The sequence below is a fragment of the Protopterus annectens genome, chromosome 17.part0 (genome assembly GCF_019279795.1).
Source record: "Protopterus annectens isolate FY-2018-M chromosome 17.part0, PAN1.0, whole genome shotgun sequence".
NCBI classification, from domain to species: domain Eukaryota; kingdom Metazoa; phylum Chordata; order Ceratodontiformes; family Protopteridae; genus Protopterus; species Protopterus annectens.
In genome coordinates this window covers 278,002,032-278,014,152 of record NC_056751.1, presented here as the reverse complement: position 1 = coordinate 278,014,152, position 12,121 = coordinate 278,002,032, and positions in this window count along the sequence as shown.

Here is a 12,121-nt window from a genome sequence, read left to right as displayed (position 1 = left end):
TTACCTAAATTCTATTGTAGTTTACACCCTTATAGTGGCTCTTTACCTGCCGTTTTGTATGGTGCATATCCTCCCTAGTCTACCTGAGGACCTCATTCCCTGCTGATGGGGATTGGCTATACTATACTAGGATTACCTATATCTTATGAGGGTTAGCAGTTACTATACTATGATTTACTTATTTGTTTCGAGTTTAAGTCTTGTCGTTTTTGGAGGGACCTGGCCGTGAATTATAACTCCAACTGGGAATTGAATGGTCATGCTCTTGTTGTTGCCTGCCGCTCTCATTGTAGATACATTGCCTACTCCCTAGTCATATTAAGATTAACCTAGCTAATTTATCCTGCGTATATTATATATAGTACCTGGTCTGTCTACTATTACTGTCTCTTTGAATGGATTTGTTTATGTGATTATAACTGTTTGCATTTGCCAACCTGTTCCTAAGAAAGAGGACTAACATACTTGCTGTTTTAATGTGTTGTCTAGTATCCTGTATTTAGATTGGTTAATATTTGCTACAAGACTACCACTGTTGCTTATTGCTGATTTCATGCTATTTAACTGAATACATATGCTAACACTGTCCCTCTTTTTCACTTTCTTTACCCCGCCTTTCTTCTTTTTCCCCAAAGCTCTAAACTCTAGCTCTACTGACTCCTGCCCTAAGCTACTGCTAACTGGTGTCTGACGAATCTGGCCTTTCCTACAGTCAAATACAGGCTACTCCGCCTGCCTCACATGACACTATTTAACTGGGAATAGAAAGTACGTCTGGACTTCAGTAATGCTGATTTGTTTGGCTCCTATTAGGTCTCCCTAAAAGAGATTAAGGTTACCTATGCTCCAGCCTCCAACAGCCAGCTACCTCTAGTTCTTTGCTTCCCCCCCCCTTTTTTGCATTCCCTTCTTATTACTGCCTCTATTCACCTTAACTTGTTCACTCAGCCTCCTCACTGTCCTACCTCAGTTATTACCCCCTGTCCATATCTTTCTACCTGCACTATATAGTAGGATACCCGCCTCTCCTAGCGACCTCTTTGCTGCTACTCCTGGCTCTAATCCAGCCCTTCTCAGGCTGTAAAGCTTTTACTTGTCCTTATCTTTTGCTGTGCCCTCTTCTTTTTACCTTACTGCTTATCTGTTCCTCCCTCTACTCGATATTGATATCTTATCTTTATCCTGCCTTTCTCTTCCATACCTATCTCACCCCTGCTCCCTTCCTTCTATATGCTTTACACTGGCTCTATATTAGCTTTTGCTATTTAACTTACTAGCGCTTTCTGGTCTCGTTCTTACCCTTTCCTGCTAGACTCTCACCTATCCTATGTTACTTTCCTGCTATTTCTGATTGTCTCCTTTCTCATCCTACCTTCTGTGGTGTCTCATCTCTCCCCCCTTTGTCCACGTTTCCTTGCGTGTTCACTATCTATTCTACCTCTATTTTTCTCTACTTCATAATCTTGAGTATCTTACCACTCCTCCCCCTGTTCTTCTTTTCTGTTACTCCCCTGTCTTTCCTAGTTCCGCCCACCTATTCCTGAAACTTTCTCGCTCTGCTGCTGTCCCGCCCTTATCCTTGGGCGAGTTTACTTATACCCCTTCTTGTACCAGCGCCACTCCTCTTACCACTCTCAACCTCTCTGAGTCACTGGTTGCTGTGGCTCCTGCACTACGGGCCTGCTCTGATAGGTTACCTAAACAGAGTTTCCATTTTTTGCAATCGGAATTGTTTATTTCTTGCTGCCCTTAACCAGGGATTCATTACTGTATTTGTTTATGTAAATTCTTCTATTTTTGCTGCCCTTAACCTGAGATTTACTGCTGTGTATTTCTGTTTGAGGAGTACTTTACTGGTATTTTTACTAATATGCCTTGTGTAGGTCAAACCTTGAGGGAGTAATCACTTGCATATGTAAAGCATTGTCCTAGAGTGTTCTTTACTCCAACGCTCATTTATTTACTGTTAATATTCACTGGTGTTCTCCTTTATATGACGAAACAACCTACTACTGTTTGTGCATGAGGTTTGCAGAAGGTTTTGATGCAATTGCTTCACCTACTACTAGGTTGTAGCTCCTTGTTACTATTGTTGAATTAAAGCATTGCTTATTTTCAGGTGCTCCCTTCCCTAAAGCTTTATAATTTTATCGTAGTGCCTGGTCTGCTTTGCCAAGCGCCGTTCCGCCTGTTTGTGCATAGTTCCTCTTTAGACCTTTTAGGCTTGTTTACTCGGTTTCTTGAACCTTGTAACTTCGCCGCTATTTACATCATGCCACCACGTGGAGTTCTCCCACGTGTATAGCTGGCATCTTCGTTTTTTTAAAAAAAAAACTTAGGTAAGACCCAACAAAGGCAGTTCGCCTTGGAAAAGGCACTGCTGTTCCATTATTTTTATTTTTCACTGCAGTTAATCTGCCCAAGATCGCAGACAGCAGCAACTATATAGATAAACTCCTTACTGTGAGTTTAACGCATACTACTGTATTTCTCGCTTTTGTGCTGCAGTAGTCCCTAGGGTGTCTTGCTTCTCTACTCTCCCTCCCATAGTGAAATCTAGATTATTTACTGTGATCCCCGTTTCTAGTCTTTACCTTTTATTTGGTCCACCAAATGTATCGACTAAGCATTACCTAAATTCTATTGTAGTTTACACCCTTATAGTGGCTCTTTACCTGCCGTTTTGTATGGTGCATATCCTCCCTAGTCTACCTGAGGACCTCATTCTCTGCTGATGGGGATTGGCTATACTATACTAGGATTACCCATATCTTATGAGGGTTAGCAGTTACTATACTATGATTTACTTATTTGTTTCGAGTTTAAGTCTTGTCGTTTTTGGAGTGACCTGGGAATTGAATAGTCATGCTCTTGTTGTTGCCTGCCGCTCTCATTGTAGATACATTGCCTACTCCCTAGTCATATTAAGATTAACCTAGCTAATTTATCCTGCGTATATTATATATAGTACCTGGTCTGTCTACTATTACTGTCTCTTTGAATGGATTTGTTTATGTGATTATAACTGTTTGCATTTGCCAACCTGTTCCTAAGAAAGAGGACTAACATACTTGCTGTTTTAATGTGTTGTCTAGTTTCCTGTATTTAGATTGGTTAATATTTGCTACAAGACTACCACTGTTGTTTATTGCTGATTTCATGCTATTTAACTGAATACATATGCTAACACTGTCCCTCTTTTTCACTTTCTTTACCCCGCCTTTCTTCTTTTTCCCCAAAGCTCTAAACTCTAGCTCTACTGACTCCTGCCCTAAGCTACTGCTAACTGGTGTCTGACGAACCTGGCCTTTCCTACAGTCAAATACAGGCTACTCTGCCTGCCTCACATCACACTATTCAACTGGGAATAGAAAGTATGTCTGGACTTCAGTAATGCTGATTTGTTTGGCTCCTATTAGGTCTCCCTAAAAGAGATTAAGGTTACCTATGCTCCAGCCTCCAACAGCCAGCTACCTCTAGTCCCCCCCCCCCTTTTTTGCATTCCCTTCTTATTACTGCCTCTATTCTCCTTAACTTGTTCACTCAGCCTCCTCACTGTCCTACCTCAGTTATTACACCCTGTCCATATCTTTCTACCTGCACTATATAGTAGGATACTCCCCTCTCCTAGCGACCTCTTTGCTGCAACTCCTGGCTCTAATCCAGCCCTTCTCAGGCTGTAAAGCTTTTACTTGTCCTTATCTTCTGCTGTGCCCTCTTCTTTTTACCTTACTGCTTATCTGTTCCTCCCTCTACTCCATGTTGATATCTTATCTTTATCCTGCCTTTCTCTTCCATACCTATCTCACCCCTGCTCCCTTTCTTCTATATGCTTTACACTGGCTCTATATTAGCTTTTGCTATTTAACGTACTAGTGCTTTCTGGTCTCGTTCTTACCCTTTCCTGCTAGACTCTCACTTATCCTATGTTACTTTCCTGCTATTTCTGATTGTCTCCCTTCTCATCCTACCTTCTGTGGTGTCTACCCGCTCCGTTCGCCCTGAGGGCTCACTCCGCTCCTCTCCCTACCCCCAGGGGTCTTATTCTTATAGCTCTACAGCCGCACCCCTATCCCTCCTATCCTATCCCTCTCCCTCCCGCCAAATTGTTGCCAACCCTCAACACACCCCTTCCACTCCCCCTCTTCTCTTTGTTTGCCCTACTACCTTCCTTCTTATATTACCTTTCTCCTTTTCTAGTACTTCTCTCTTTACCCCTCCTCTCTCTTCTCCAGTCATATCAATCTTTTTACCCTATAGTATCCTATAGTCCTCCACCAACCTTTTTAACAGGTATACTACCCCCTCTCTAGCTTATCACACACTTTCTCTCTCCTTCTTATTTCCTCTTTCTTTCTCACTTCTCAGATTACTAAATAATGACTCCCTACTTTCCAACTATGCCTATACTCTCAGTCTTACTCTTAACCACCCTATTCTCAATTTACCATCTTATCTTCTTTGAAAATTCACTTAACATCAATCATAACTCCTCACACAAACACACTTCTACTATATACACTTTCACATCATACTCAAATGTTAATTCCACCCCTAGCTCTCATCTACCTAAATTCCACAGACTATCTCACCTCACCTATCTCTTATACTCATACAAAAAAACAAAACTTCTAACCTTTCTAAAGAGCAACTTTATAACCAAACTTGATAATCCTACCTTACAAGATGGTGACATCCACCCCAACCCTGGCCCTATCTACCCCTCTCCTCAAAGCTACTCATCTAACCTCAATAATAACTTCCTCATAGGGCACCTTAACATTCAAAGTATAAAGAATAAAATACCCTACGTCCATGCCCTCTTAGATATCCATTCTTTTGACATTCTATGCCTCTCAGAAACCTGGCTAAACCCAGGCACTAAAGATTCTGAGATTATACCCCAAGGCTATAATATAGTAAGACATGACCGCTTAAAACGTAAAGGTGGTGGAGTAGCAATTCTTTTCAAAAATCAACTTAACATCTCTACTCTACCAGCATGTCCAAACCAAGATAGCAAAATAGAAGTCATCATTACTAAACTCCAACTTAATGCCAAAAAAGCCCTTTATATTATATGCTTGTATCTTCCTCCAGGTAACAATATTCTGATATTAGAAGACTTTCTTAGCTGGGTTTCTACCACCTACCCCCAAGAAACTATAATTATTGGCAACTTTAACATAGACTGGAACACTATTAATGCTGAAAATCCCTCCTCTCATATTAACCTACATGGTTTCACCCAAACTATTACCTCGACTACAAGAGTCGATAAGCCCAGTAAGAGAGAGAGTATATTAGACTGGATACTCACAAATAAAGTCAACAAACAGTATAAAGTAGGTACTATGCCAGACGATGTCAGTGACCACTCCCTAACCTACATTACTAGACAAAAGTCAGAATGTGTTAACCTCCCAAATACAAAGATAATTCGCTCTATCAAGTATTTTAATATAGACCTTTTCCGAGCTGAACTCAGCGCATGCAATTGGAATTGCTTAAAATCCCTTCCTCTTGAGGAGGCAGTCTCATTCTTTAATACTACCTTCTTATCCATACTTGATATACATGCTCCAGAGCGTTCCATTAGAATGAAGACTAAAACAGCCCCATGGCTTTCCAATGACACTAAAAAACTCATTCTTGCTAGAAATAAAGTATGGACTAAATGGAGATGCCATAGAAACAACCCTGATTTTCTTCACTTCTGCCAGCTTAGAAATCTGGCTAAGAAATCAATAATCTCTGACAAGAAAAAATTCTACTGTGAACTTCAGGAAACTCATCTTAACAATTCTAGACAATTCTGGTTATCAGTAAATAGACTCCTTTCCCCAGGAATAGCCAAAACTCCTTCCCCACTAAATGCTGACCCAGAAACCCCTCTCCAAACTGCAAATGCTTTCAACTCTTTTTTTTCTGAAACTATTCAATCCCTAGCCAAACAAATGAACACCAACAACTCTTGCACTCCTACTAACATAGCTAACTCCTCCTATAACTTCTCTCTAAAACCTATATCTACTTTTTTCATCTGCAGACTCATTCACAAACTGAAATCTTGTACCCCTTCTGCTGACAAGCTCCCTTCTCTTTACCTTCAGAAAGCTGCCAAAGAAATTGCATACCCTATATCCATACTCATAAACAGAACTATCCAAAAGGGAACCATCCCTGACATCTGGAAAGTATCTTATATTATCCCACTACATAAAGGTGGTAACTCCATTGACTATTCCAACTTTAGACCAATTGCCCTTCTCTCACCCCTAGCAAAAATCTTGGAGAAATGTATTCATCAGCAACTTGTGCACTATCTCTCTCTTCACAACATAATAGCAAACTGTCAGCATGGCTTTAGACCTCATCACAGTACCACCACTGCCCTTCTTTCCTTTGTAGATACTATCAACAAGAATCGCAACAACAATATTCTCTCTTCCGCTCTTTTCATTGATCTCTCTAAAGCTTTCGACATGGTCAACCACTCTCTCTTAATTAACATTCTTGAATCTCTCTTGTGATAACCTCACCATTAATTGGTTTAGATCTTATCTTAGCAACAGACAACAAGCAGTACTATGGGAAAACCACATCTCATCACTCTTGCCCATTTCCATCGGAGTTCCCCAGGGCTCCATTCTTGGTCCACTTCTCTTCTCCCTCTTTATTAATGATCTTCAGACTGCAATCCCTCAAGCAACCTGCATACAATATGCAGACGACTCGACCCTTATTTGTTCTGCACCATCCACTACAGAACTGATCTCACTGACCCAAAATATCTTTAATACTGTAGAAACATGGTTTTCTAGACGGTTTCTCCTACTAAATGCCAAAAAAACAAAACTCCTCCTTTTCTCCCCCACCTCTCGGTCCCCCTTTAAACTTTACCATCTCCTCAAACAATGGAACTATCATCTCACCTGATCCAACTACAAAACTGTTAGGAATAACCATCGACAATAATCTCTCCTTCGATCAGCACATTAACAACAACATCAAGTTAGTTAACAGAAAAATAGGATCCCTATATCGAATTAAACCTTTTCTAACCCCAACAACTAGAACCAAGATTGCACAATCTCATCTTTTATCAACTCTCCTATATGCCTCCCCTATTTATACAAACCTCAAGAAAGTTAATCTTAACAAACTTGCAACTTGCTATAACAACATTGCTCACTTCGCCACTAGTAACCTCTTTAGGACCCACCATTGTATAAACTTAAAACTACTAGGCTGGCTTGAATTCCAAAACTACCTTATAATTCCTCAACTCACTATTGCCCATAAAATATTACACCTACCTGACAACACCCCAATACTCTCTCAACTTTTAATCCCTTACAACAATCTTAACTCACTTCGCTCCTCTAGTAAACTCATGGCCAGATCTATAAAGTCAAACAACACAGCGGGTGATTCTCTTTTCACTAACACAGTAGGTAGAAGTTGGAATCTCTTACCTAGTGACATAACTCTGACTACATCTTTGCCACTTTTCAAACAGAAAATTAAACTATACTTCCAAAATCACTGGCTTTGTTCCTGCTGTACACCTGACTAACCATCTTCTCTCACTCTGTTTCTCCTCCACTCTTTTCATCTCTACCTTATTCCAGTTCTGATTATATTATTTTTTGAGATTTAAGTATCTACATATTCTGTACAACTGTTGCTATTTAAGAACTGTACATTTTAAAATTGCTTTCATATTGTGAGTATCTTTCATTCATTTTGTTTCTGTAATTCTTATTTAGCTATATCTTATAGTAATCAATTTTTATGTAATGTACCAGTATATAGTGGAGCTTTTCTCCTCGGGCCTCTGCTGAAAATGGACATGTATCCAGCCAGACTAGCCCGGTCAACAAATGTAAAATAAAATAAATAAATAAATAAATAAATAAATAAATAAATGATATAGGTTAGACAATGATCACTGAGGTCATCAGGGAGAGTACCAGCTGTGTACAGTGGGGGTTGGTTATTAACTAGGATCCAGTCTAGGATACTTTCCTTGTTGGTCGGTTTGTTTATCCTAGTGGGAGAGGTTATGGTCTATTTAAACCCAGATAAGTTTGTATGAGTGAGGGGGGGGTGAGTATCAGCTGTGTACAGTGGGGGTTGGTTATTAACTAGGATCCAGTCTAGGATACTTTCCTTGTTGGTTGGTTTGTTTATCCTAGTGGGAGAGGTTATGGTCTATTTAAACCCAGATAAGTTTGTATGAGTGAGGGGGGGGGGGTGAGTACCAGCTGTGTACATTGGGGGTTGGTTATTAACTAGGATCCAGTCCAGGATACTTTCCTTGTTGGTGGTTTGTTTATCCTAGTGGGAGAGGTTATGGTCTATTTAAACACAGATAAGTTTGTATGGGGGGGGGGGTGAGTACCAGCTGTGTACAGTGGGGGTTGGTTATTAACTAGGATCCAGTCTAGGATACTTTCCTTGTTGGTTGGTTTGTTTATCCTAGTGGGAGAGGTTATGGTCTACTTAAACCCAAATAAGTTTGTATGAGTGGGGGGGGGGGGTCGGAGGAGCAGGAGTGCCAGTCAGTATTAAAATCACCAAGAACTATGGTTTCTTGGGGATAGGTAGTGGATAACCAGTAAAGGAGATCTTCTAGGGTATTTAGGTTGTTGCTTGGTGGAATGTTTGCACAGATGATGTTCAAGTGTTTGTTTTGGTTAATCTGTAGCTTGGTTATGAGGAGTTCTGCGTTATTGAATTGGGGAGGTTGAATGGTGTCTCTATTAACGGTTAGAGTATTTTTGTAAAGGACTGCTATCCCACCTCCTTTCCTTGTAGCATGGTCTAACTGGTGAATATTGTATCCTGGAGGTAGTATATCATTGTCAGTAGTACTGGGTTTTAGCCAGGTTTCCGTAAGACACATAATGTCTGGGGAGTGGGTTGCTAGGAGGGCGTGTAGGTTGGGAATCTTATTGTAAATACTTCTAATATTTAGGTGAAATGCTAGGAGGGAACTAGTGGGAGTATTCATGGGTAGCTTGACTGTGGGGGTTGTGGTAGGGGAGTGGAGGTTATTGGGTGTGGGTGGGCCTGGGTTGGGATGAATGTCTCCATGTGTTATAAGGTTATAGTGACAGGATATTCTGAGCTTTAGGAGTTTGTTTATAAGCTTTATATAGTCTTTGTCTTTAGGATTATGTTTTGTGGCTGTACAGGGGTGGTATTTTATAGAGGGTGGTATATTCAATGTGCTGGGGAAGGTAAAGTGTTTGGTTTTATGTGTGAAGTCGTGGGTGTCTGTTTGACCATTTGGGTAGTGAATACCATGGTCAAGTGTTTGTTCGTAGGCAGTGAGATGGTAAAATAGAAACAGTATAGGCATTTGGGTAATTAGTATTTTTTTGCTTGTTTGCATTTTGATAGGGGGCGGGCCAAATTTGATGGCTGTCTGTGCTAACAGGGTGTGGAAGAATGAGAGAGAAGGAAATGGGTTAAGGGGGCAGGGTTGCTCAATGATGTGTGAGGTGCTGATTGGTACTTAGCAGGAGGGGAGTGGCAAAGTCTGGTTTAAATTTAGTACTAGTGGGGGCAGGGAGGGGAGCGGAGCGAGCAGAGCGCAGCAGGGCTAACACTGACTTTGAGAGTTACCTTGGGGTTTTGGTTTGGTTTGTATGATTGTATGTAAGCAATGTTTTTGGCTGTATTTTAATTTGTTTTATTCTTTTTTTTAATTTTACACCAATTTTCAGGCTAATTTTAATTGGATCCTAAAGGTAAACTAGCAAATGGAGTCAATAAGGAGGGAGCAAAATTACTTTACCAAATTAAAAAGTAAATGTGTGGGACTGGAACACTGTGTGAGTGTAAGGCTGATTCAAAGTAGTATAGCCCAATCTAGTGGCAATTGGCTAGATCCCTTCACTGTTGTTGTGCATACACCATTAAGCCTCAGCAGTTTACAAAAACTAAATTGTAGTTCACCTATTACAACTGAAAAGCTGGAGGGAGTTATATACAAAGGGAGAGAGAAAACAGAGAAAGGGATCAAGGGAAGGCACATAAAAACACATAGTACAACAAAGCAAAATAACTGGAATGTTGCCACCCCATTTAAAACAAAAGACACAAGTAAAGACAGTATATTCAGATATTTTAACAGTAGTGAGGTCAAACAGCCTTTCTAAGATACATTTATCTTTTGAAAAATGAGAAAGTTCTAGCCCCTGTTTCCACCTTTTAAACAACTTCCATAAGGTACATTCTACAGGCTAGTCCCAATGGACTCTCAGATTTCACATTTCCATGTTTTTTCTTCGGATGACCCTCTAGGAGAGGAATTAACTTCCTGGCTTGTTCCCTTCAGGTGACATCCTTATATGCAACATTAGTTGTCAGTAACTTTCTTGGGATGTAGGTAACTTCTATTAGAATAGTCCTGCACAGCATGCTGCAATAACAGTCACATCTTTTCAAGTACAGTATGTACTTTCAGAGACATGCAACACTGGTGATGGGCTACATTAGCAAACAGGTTAGAAAGGACAGACCAACAAAGCTGCTTTATGCAGATGACGTGGCATTACAGGTAGGATCTGAATTGGAACCTCAGCAATGCTAGAGGAATGGAGTGCAAATCCGAAGGTGCATGGAATGAAACTGAATATAGACAAGACAGTTGTCATGGAAGAAATCAGAAGAAGTGGAAAAATGAGGTAGAAGGGAAAATAATGGAGCAGATTAGCAGCTTCAAGTATTTGGGAAGGGTGTTCGAGAGATGGGGAAGTCTCATTGAGGAGATCAAAGCTAGAATCAGAGGGGCTGCAGCCACTTGGCACATAGTTGTGGGGTAGAGAATAACAGTAGAATGTCAGAAAGCTGAAAAGAATGATGCACAAAATGGTGGTGTGGGTAGTACTGCTGTATGGAACAGAAACCTGGGCAGTAAAGGCAGAGAAGTGGATGAAGCTAGAGGTGGTGGCAATAAAGTACCCGATAGAGGTAGTAGAATGCATACTGTGGAACAGAAGAAGAAATGATAACATCAGAAGAAAAGATCCATAGAACTCTGATTTAGAAGAGAAAAGATTATGGTGCTTTGGGCACATGTGCAAATATGCAGAAAATTAATTGGTGAAGATATGTTTGGTGAGACTAAAAGTAAGCAAGGGCGTCCAACAAAGGGACTATTGATACCTAGTTCAAACCAATTCTTTAAAATGTATTTTAAGTCATGAACATGTACGCTTATGGGTTTAGCTCCGTTAAAGGTACAACTATGAAGTTGTAGTGCTTGCATTACTGATGTTATTTTAGCTCTAAATAAAGATTCCTTCTTAGGTTTATCGTTGGCCATGTAATCAGTTCCTTATCATTGTCCACGTAATCAGGTCCTTTTCATTGCCTCTCCTCTCTGCTATTATGACAGGATTTTTGCCTAGTCTACTTGGTACCAGTTCTCTGCTGTGTATGTAGTGCTGAAATGTTATTTAATAGGACTGGAGGTCATTCTCTAATGTTTCATTTCTTCATAGACAGCATGATCTTATGTTCAACAGCAACACGGGTCAGCATGACTAGTACTGGCTGTAGTTGCAAGAGATATTCATCAGTCCACATCTGTGATTCTGCAAATTTATGTAATAAATCTTCCCTGGTTGCATTTGTCATGACACCATGCCACACAACAGATTCTTAAGAAATCAGCATCCCAATATGGCATGCACTTAGAATCAAAGGTACAACAAGGAAGAGAAAACTGGTAAATCACTGGCTCACCTCCTGTGCACACACCACCAAAGTAATTCCAAATACACATGGAAGGCCGTGACATATATAAAATACATGTTTATTCAATAACTTCATATAGACCAACAAAGAAATAGTGCCTTCTTGGCTGCCAGTTGGAAACAAAACCAAAATTATTGACCTCTTAGACTGCAGTTTGAAATAAAACAAGACAAGCACAGTACTTTCCTTTACTTCAGCAGTGTTCAGTCCACAAAACCTGCCAAGGATATGTGCTGCCTTCCAAAGCATAAGGAAATCCAAGACTGCAGGCCTCTCTTAGATCTCTTTCAAGCTCCATAAACAGGTGATTCCATAAGGGAAACTCAGCATGTTAGACCTGACTGGG